We start from the raw sequence: 9,368 nt of genomic DNA, 5'->3' as shown, positions 1-9,368 counted from the left end.
GTATTTCTTCTGATCTGACTGAATTATCTGGAGACTAAAGTGTGTCTGATATAGGCCATGGTTTTTGCAATTACTTGCTGTGCATCAGAAAGCTGGACAATGACTAGGTATGATAAAAGGAGAATTGATGTCTTTGACCTTTGACTGCTAGGAGAACAAACAAGTTTGCTGTGAAGAGGGTGAAGCCAGGCCGCTCCTTGGAGACAAGGATTCTGAAGCTTCCTCTGACATACTTTAGATGTGTTGTAAGGTGGGATCGATCAGTTCTTGAAGAGGGACATCATTCTTGGGAGAGTGGAGGGACAGAGCAGGAGTGAAAAACCTTCAATGAGATGGATTGATTCAGTGACTGGGGTAATGGGGATAAGTGTGTCAGAGACAATAAGACTGGCACGAAATAGAACAGTGTTTAGGGCTGTTGTACATAAAGTCGCTATGAGTCGTAGAGGTGACTTGACAACACATAACAACAACATGAATGTTCTGGACTCTCTTTTGTTATACAGTATTTTTTGAAATTGCAGTTCCTTAATGCTGCATAGTATTTCATTGTGTAAATGTACCACAATTTCTTAATCCATGAGTTTGTTGATGGGAAACTGGGCAATTTCCATTTTCTTGCTCTTGTAAATAATGCTGCTATGATGTACATATCTCCATTTGCACTTCAGTTATGATTTCCTTGGAATATATTCCTAGCAGTGGAAAAGCTAGGTCATAGGGAATTTCTATGTTTAGCTTTTTGAGGAAATGTCAGACAGCCTTCCAAAGCTGTTGTACCCTATCACATTGTCACTAGTAGTGCATTAGAGTTGATATGGTTGTTTTGATTTGCATCTCTTTGCTTCTTAAGTGTCTGTGAACATTTCCCTGTGTGTTTCTTGGCCACCCAAATATCCTTTTTTTATGAAGAATGTTTTCATGTCTTTTACTCAATTTGTGATTAAGTTATCAGTCTTTTTCTTATGCAGGACTTGTAGTATTTGCATAAATTTTAGTTATGAGATGTTTAAGTTTTCTGAAGGTAGAAGTCTACTTTTGCCAGGACCATTTGTTAAAGAGGCCATCACTTTTCCATTTAATAGATTTTGTTACCTTGTCAAATATCAGTTGACCATATAGGTTGATGGGTTGATTTATGAATTTAAAAAAATTTTTATTTTATACTGGTTTGCTTACAAAGTGCATATACATTGTATTTCATACTATTCTTCATTCATGTTGTGTTTCATGCAATAATTTCCAGTCATTACATTTTTTATCTCTTTTAATTGATATTTTAATGAAAGTTTATAGAGAACTTGGATATCCATTCATTCATCATTGCACATTTTCCTCCCTGTCCGCCCTCCCCCTACTTCACTTTTTTCTTTGAAAAAAATTTTCTCATTGCTATACACCAGGACACTTTATTATGCAGCTCTTGTTCTGGACTCTTGTCATGCCAATAATACCTATTCATGTATCCCTTTTATACAGTTCTCTCCCTTGTCTGTTTCAACGCCATGTACATTATATATCCCCTCTTTTCTTAGTTTCTCCCAACCCCCATGTCAGTCCTGTTTAATAACAGTGGCATTATGCAGTATTTGTCCTTTTGTGACTGAGATATTTCACTCAGCATAACATCTTCCATGGCACCCATTTGTGTAATATTTCATGCCATACTGCCTTCCATAGGGGTTGCACCATTTTACACTCCCACCAATAGTGAATATGGGTTTCAGTTTCCCCGCAACCTTGCCAACATTTGTTGTTTGCTGCTTTGTTGAATCTTGCTATTCTTACTGGGGTGAGATGATATCTCATAGTTGTTTTGATTTGCATCTCTCATAGAGCCAGGAATTTTGAACATTTCTTCATGTGTTTGTTTACCATCTGAATGTTTTCTTTGGTGAAGTGCCTGTTCATATCCTGTGCCCATTTGCAAATGGATTGTTTTCCTTTATCTTGTGGCATTAGAGTATTCTATACATTCTAGATATAAGTCCCTTATTAGACATGTATATCATTGCCAAATATTTTTCCCAGTCTGTGGCTTCCCTATTTACCTTCTTGGAGAAGATTTTGGATGTGCATAGAGATTTGATTCTTAGAGGTCCCATTCATATATTTTATTTTATTTTAATGAAAGTTTACAGAGACTTTGGATTTCCATTCATTCATTGTTACACTTTTCTGCCTGCCCACCCCTCCCCCTCAATTTGCTTTTCTTTTTGAAAAGTAAAAGAAATATTCAATCCATCCCCTTAAGTCCACTCCACTATGCTACCTTCATTCTGGACTCCTATCATAACAATAATATCTAATCGTATATCCCTTTTAAACACTTCTCTCCCTCATCTGTTTCAATGCAGTATACATTCTTTATCCCAGCTCCTCTCCTGGTTGTAGGACACTCCAGCTTTCTTATGGTTGCCATTTTTTTCCCACCCTTTGTCTTTTTTCTGTCTTTTTCTTTGTTTCTTCAGTATGTCTCTTGTATGCAACATATTGATGGGCTTTTTTAAAAAAAATCTATTCTACTACTCTTTTCTCTTAATTGATACTTTTAAGCCATTCTTGTTGTGTGTAATTGTTGATAGGCCAGATTTTATCATTTTCATTTTCCTGCTTTCCTTTTTCTGTTGTTACTTTCGCCCATCCATTTTCCTCTGCTCTCTCTGTATGAAGTACTTCTCTTAGTAGTTCTTGTGGAGTTTGTCTTGTTTCCACTAATTTCTTTAGTCCCTGCTTTCCTGCAAATGGCCTAATTTTGCCTTCATATTTTGTGGACAGCAATGCAGGGCATCAGATCTTTTTTTATTATTAATTTTAATAGACATTTACAGAGGTTTTGGATTTCCATTCATTCATTGCAGCACTTTTCTCCCTGCCCACCCCTCCCCACCAGCTCGCTCCCCCCTCTAAAGAGAAAAAGAAAAAAAAATTCCTTCATTAGTATACAATTCCCACATCCATTACCCCCCAGCCCCCACCCTGAGTATGCAACCTCTGTGCAACCTTAATTCTGGATTCCTGTGCTAACCATAATACTCAATCATATATCACTTCTAATCTGTTCTTTCTTTTTTCTTTCTAATTGGTTCTTCTTTGTAGGAGACTTTTGCTTGTTTCATACTATTTTTAGTATTATTCTATTCTGTTTCAATACAATATCTGTTTCAATACAATATATATAATTTATCCAGTTTTTTCTGTCATACCCCAACCCTGATGTCAGACCCATTCTACAACAGTGGCACCATGCAGTATTTGTCCCTTTGTGACTGAGGTGAGTTGATATCTCATAGTTGTTTTGATCAGATCTTTTCCTGACTATTGTACTCATTCCGCTTTCTATACGTCACATCCAATTGTTTTCTTTCTCCAATGTTTTTTACTGAGAAATCAGAGCTTAGTCTAATTGGTTCTTCTTTGTAGGAGACTTTTGCTTGTTTCATACTATTTTTGGTATTATTCTATTCTTATCTTTGATTTTGGAGAACTTTACAATGATATGCTTTGGTTTTTTTATTTTATTTTGAGTTCTTGTCTTTTTGGCATCCATGAATGTCTTAGATATTTATTTTTCATGATACTTGGAAAGTTTCTGTCTATCAACTTTCACAGAATTTTCTCCATGCCTTTTTTTTTTAAAAGTCTTTTATTCTGGAATTTCAGTCATGCATATGTTGTTTTGTTTGATGTCATCCCACATGATTCTAATGTTTCCTTTATTTTCCTTCTGCTTCTCACTGTTTATAATCCTTTAAGTTCTCATTGAGGTTTTTGTCTTCTATATCACTGATTCTCTGTTCCATCTCTTCTATTCCACTTTCTTCTGCCTCCAAATATGTTAAGAATTTATGCCATTTGAGTCTTGATGTTCTGGATTTTATTTCCATGCCTTTATGTTGTTTTTATTACTGTATTATTTGTTTTTTCTTTGTCATGTGATGATTTTTTTATTTCTTGTTTTCTTTACTTACAGTTTAAACTCTTTGAACATTTATACTTTTTTCAGTACCAGTTATCAGAACTCCACGTTGGCATGTTATTCTGCTTCCAGTCTATGAGGTATTTAATTAGGTCCTTGATTTATTCTTTTTAAATAGACAACTTGTGTTTTTATAATGGTTGATCCTGCCTCCTGCTTCCTTGATATAATGTGAACTGGATTAGGGTATGTGGTATAAAGAGTTTAGTGTTCAAAATGGCTTTCCTAGCCATTGACTTTGCCATGGATAACAATATGCAAATAGGGCCTGGTAGCCTACCATCAATAGAAAAGGAGAAACCTCACATCCAGCAAAGAAGAAGGAAGAGAAAGTAATGTGTCCTTCAGAACCAGAGATTGTTGCATCAGCCAGACTAGGGTCTATGGGAGGAAAAACCATAGCAGCCACAGAGGAGAACCAGAGACCTGACATGAGATGGAATGGACCTTGAGACTGCTACTCATACAACCAGAGCTAAGAGCCTTTTGTCCAAGTCTGTTGGAGGACTGTATCAGGGAGATTTAATACTGGCAGGACTGAGAACTTTGTAACACTGACTTAAAGCCATAAGCTCAAGGCTGAGGTGACTGTGAGCACATTTTGGAAGCTAACCTGACTATAATCAGTGACTAATCTGGATTATAATCATATGATTTCTCAATATGGTTGTGTTAGCTATCACATTGGATTTTGGACCCAATAAAGCATTAATATTGGTATTGAGATGAGTATAAATGAGTAAGTAAATTTGAGGGGGACATGTCTGACCTCATGGGAATTGGTTTTGTGTTATTGATGCTGTTCGTGGGGACAGTTTCCTTTTGTGAAGTTGGTAAAGATCAGACATGGCCATCCCCATATGGACTTTGTTCTTTTTACATGGGGAATGTTTCTTTCCTGAGCAGACAAATCCTCTGAGGGGAGCTGGGTAAGTCCTGGGAATGGTACTCATGGCCTTTTTCTCTCCACGTGCTTGTAGTGTACCTATGTCTTCTACTGAGGCTGAGTGCAGCCTCCCTGAAGTCCTCTTTCTGGACTGGGGCTGGTAGGACGACTTTCCCTGGTTCGGGAGCTCACTGCTCCAGTGGAGGAGAGGGCAATTATTCCATTCTGAAGTCCTCTGTGGTCCTGGGGATGGTGAGAAGATTTGTTGTAATTGAGCAGCTCAGTTCTCCAAAGACGAAGAGGGGAACTCACCTTGACTAATGTCTTCTTTGGTCCTTGGGCAGGCAGGAATATTCTCCTTGAGTGAGGCGCTCACTGTTCCAGAGGAGGGGAGGGCAACTCACCCTGCCTGAAGTCTTTTCTAGTCCTGGGGCTGTCAGGAAGAATTGCCTTGGCTGGCAAATTTACTTCTCTGTGAAAGCAGAGGGCAACTTGCCCTGACTGAAGTGTCCTCTGGTCCTGGGGCTAATGGGAAGACTCATCTTTTTTGGAAAGGTCCCTGCTCCAGGGAAAAGAAGAGTAACTCACCATGTATGAAGTGCTCTTTGGTCCTGGGGTTTGTAGGAAGAACTCCTTTGGTTGGGGAGTTTACTATTTAATGAGGGGTGAGAGCTTCTCACCTTGTCTGAACTCCTCTCTTGTCCTAGGGCTGGCAAGAAGACTTGCCTTGATTGGAGAGTTCACTGCTTCAGGGGGATGGAGGGCAAGTTTCCCAGCCTGAAGTCCTCTCTTGTGCCTGGCAGGAAGGTATGCGTTAGTTGGGGAGGCTCTTGCTCCATTGAAGGAGAAGACCACTTACACTGCCTGACTCCTTCTCTAATCCTGGAGCTGGTGGGAAGACTCACCTTGATTGGGGAGCTCTCTGCTCTAGAGAAGGGTAGGGCAACTCACCCTGTCTGAAGTCCTCTCTGAAGTCTTCTATGATCCTGACTCCTTTGTAATTTCTTGAACATCAATGTTCTGAATTCCTCTTTGGAGGATTTGATCAGCCTTCCTGCATCTCAGATGTTAATTGACTCTGTGTTTTGTCCACTGTTTTTTGGTTATGGCTTTTCTCTTTAATATGTGTGTTTGTGTGATGTTTGAAGTTGCCTGCTGTTTCCAGCACATTGTACTGACATTGTTTTTGCAAATTTTTAAAGCTCTTTTCAGCATGCATGTGGTAGTTGATGTCATGCTTTTGTAGTTATCTGTTAATTTTTCTTTACAGAGTTTCTGTTTAGGTTGCAGTGGTTGTATCTAACATTGGTCGGTTGGTGTATTCTATGACTTTTGCTTTAATGGAATGTATAGGTACTTTAGACTGGCATACTGTGTGACCCAGAATGTGAATGATGATTGAGCTATCTTCCAGTTGGGGATATTGAATTGTAGCCTTTTCCTGTTGCTGCACTAGTGGAAAGAGTCTCAGATCTTGTGCCCTGAATTTTTGAGTCCTTGCCTTTCTTTGAATCAGGCAGAGACTCTCTGTGCTTCATAGTCTCTCTGCCATTCATTGAGTGACAAAGAGACTGTTATAGTGTCTTTAAATTCTGGCCACAAGCAAGTGCAGCTTAATAAAGTCTATTAATAGATTGGCATCATCTGTAGGGTGAGTCTGCAGGGTGGGGCCTCATGAACCTGCTACTAGGTGGTGGATGTGGCTTAGGCTTTTCCATGTTTGATCCCTTGCCAAACTGTCCAGTCAACATCTGCAAGTGACAATATAAGGTCATGAGTTGGGAGAATTGTTGTAAAGATGATTAGGCTCTTAATAATTTCAGTGGCCATAGTTTTTGTGAAGGCAGGTTCTCTTTCCATAGGAATAGACTTACATGAGATCATACCCTCTGTGACATTTTCAGTCTGTGCTCTCAAGTGGCTTTATTAAGCTCAGTGGTATCATTTCCCCAGGCTTAAGATAGTGTTGGTCTACTTGCCAGGATGAGGAGTTGTTTCCCAGGTTGCACCTATTTAGATTGAATTTTCCTGGGACTTTTGTCTGTGAGCTGTGGGGAATTGAGCTCTTGTCTGCTTGGTAGAGTCCTCAGTGTCAGTTGTTGTCGGGGTTGGTTTTTTTTTCTTTTTCCTTTTTTTCATACTGTCAGGTAGAAATTAACTTATAGCTGACCCTCCAGTGGGTTTTCAGAAATAGTAAATATCATGGATAGAGATTACCTATATTTATCCCACATAGCAGCTAATAGATGTAAATCACTTATGGGTTTGCTTGAATAATTAGTAGTGTAATTTCTTAAAATAGTTGTTATGTGCTATAAAGTCAACTGGGACTCAAAGAGATCCTGTGTACAGTAGCCCTGAACTCTTCCCTGAGCTAATCTCACGGTCTCCAACACATCTACCTTCATTACCCCAGTTACTGTGTCAATATGTTTCATCCATGGTCTTCTTCTGTACTGATCCTCCACCCTTCCAAGCATGATGTCCTTCTCCAAGAAATGGTACTTCTTGCAACATGCCCAAAGTACATGAGACAGAGCTTCAAAATCCTTGCCTCCAAGAAGCAACCTGGACAGTCTTTTTTGTTCTTTTGGCAGTCTATAGTATGTTCAATACTCTTCTCCAACACAACAACTCAAAAACATCAATTCTTCTGTCATCTTTATTTACTGTCCAGCTCTCTGATGTATAGCAAGCAATTGAAAATCCCATGGCCCACATTTATTTATTTTATTTCCCTCTTTTCTTTTTGTGGAGCCTGAACTTTGCCAGGGATAATTTTTTTTATACCAAGGACTTTATTATATGCAGCTACCAGTGTATATAAAATAATTACTACCCTTGTGAAATAGAAACTCATGAAAATTCAGAGAGGTAGATGTTAAGAACTGACAAAAGTAGAAATCTGTATAGCATGGCACATATGTTGTAGGGATAAGCTTTTGTACAAGCTTCATATTTTAGCTCTCCTTTGAATATTCACTGGTTCTTAAGAGTGGTTTAGGAAACCTTTGAAAGATTCATTTTACTACAAAAATGAACAGACTTTCTGGGGTCTAAAGGGATTTGTACTTACAGCTACTCCAGTCAGCAAGGGGTCATGTTGAGCATTCTGCAGACAGAATTGTTTCAAATCTGCAGCTGCCTGGGAAACCTTCACGCGGTTGAGCCCAGCTTCCAGCCGAAGCTGCTGAACCACTTTCTTCATAGCGACGACACTAGAAGAGCCAGACATGGCGAGAGAGCAAGCGAGGCCGACTCTCCTTTCAGGATCGGTCTGCCAGGGATAATTTTACAGTGTTGATTACCAGGTTCTCACTCACGTCTTCAATCTCCATTTTGTTTGACTTTCTTCTAAATAATTTTCCCTAAAGTTTAGGAAATTTTACATTGTCTGTGATTGGAATTCTCTGTAAATTGATGGGATACCAGTTGATATGTTTCAATTAACAAATGCAGCTCTGCATGTACTCACCAGTTTATACCAGAAAATTTGGAGGACAGCCACCTGGCTGAATAAATGGAAAAGATACCTACTTGCCCCATTACCAAAAAATGTGACCCAGCATAATGTGGAAATTATCAAACAACATTATTAATGGCACAGGCAAGCAAAATATTGCTAAAAATCATTAAAAATTCCTAGAACAGTACACAGGGAATTTCCAGAAGTTCAAGCTGGATTTAAAAGAGGCCATGATACCAGGGGTATCATTGCTGATGTAAGATAGCTCCTAGTTAAAAGTAAAGAATACTAAAAGAATGGCTATTTGTGCTTTATTGGATATGCATAGGCATTTGACTATGTGGATCATGGCAAAATATGGTTAACGTTGAGAAGAATGGGAATTTCAGAACATTTAATTGTGCTCTAGTGAAGCCTATACCCACACCAAGAGGCTGTTGTGCAAACAGAGCAGGATTATATTCTTTCCTTATACCTATTCAGTGTGTACCTTAGTAGAAATTCAAGAAGCTGGACTCTATGAGGAAGAATATGGCATCAGGACTGGAGGAAGGCTCAGCAATAGCCTATGTTATGTAGATGATAAAACCTTGCTTCCTGGAAGTAAGGAGGAATTGAGGCACTTGCTGCAGAAGATCAAGTACTACCGCCTTCAGTATGGATTACATCTCAACATCAGGAAAATCAAGGTCCTCATTACAGGACTAGCACTCAACAATTTGATAGATGGAGAAAGAATTGAAGCTGTCAATGATTTGATCTTCCTTGGATCAACAATCAACATCCCTGCTACCAGCAGTTGGGAATTCAGGAGACGTATTACATTGGGCAAGTCCACTGTCAGAAATCTCTCCAGAATACTGAAGAGCAATAATGTTAGTTTGAAGAGTAAGGTGTGCCTGATTCAGGCCATGGTCTTCTCAATCACCTGTTATACTTCAGAAAGTTGGACAATGAATAAGGATGACAGAAGAAGAACTGATGTCTTTGGGTTGTGGTGCTGGAGAAGAGTTCTGGATATCTCATGGACTACCAAA

General features: G+C 39.0%; 1 pseudogene; it reads right to left on the bottom strand.

Moving 5' to 3' along the window:
- Positions 1-7,893: 7,893 nt before the first annotated feature.
- LOC102869443 lies at positions 7,894-8,100 on the bottom strand (annotated as a pseudogene).
- Positions 8,101-9,368: the final 1,268 nt, after the last annotated feature.

Source organism: Elephantulus edwardii, unplaced genomic scaffold (genome assembly GCF_000299155.1).
Source record: "Elephantulus edwardii isolate Elephantulus edwardi_28Jun2011 unplaced genomic scaffold, EleEdw1.0 scaffold00059, whole genome shotgun sequence".
Taxonomy (NCBI): Eukaryota; Metazoa; Chordata; class Mammalia; order Macroscelidea; family Macroscelididae; genus Elephantulus; species Elephantulus edwardii.
The sequence above is the reverse complement of the archived record's forward strand: the minus strand, read 5'-3'. Positions and strand labels throughout refer to the sequence as shown.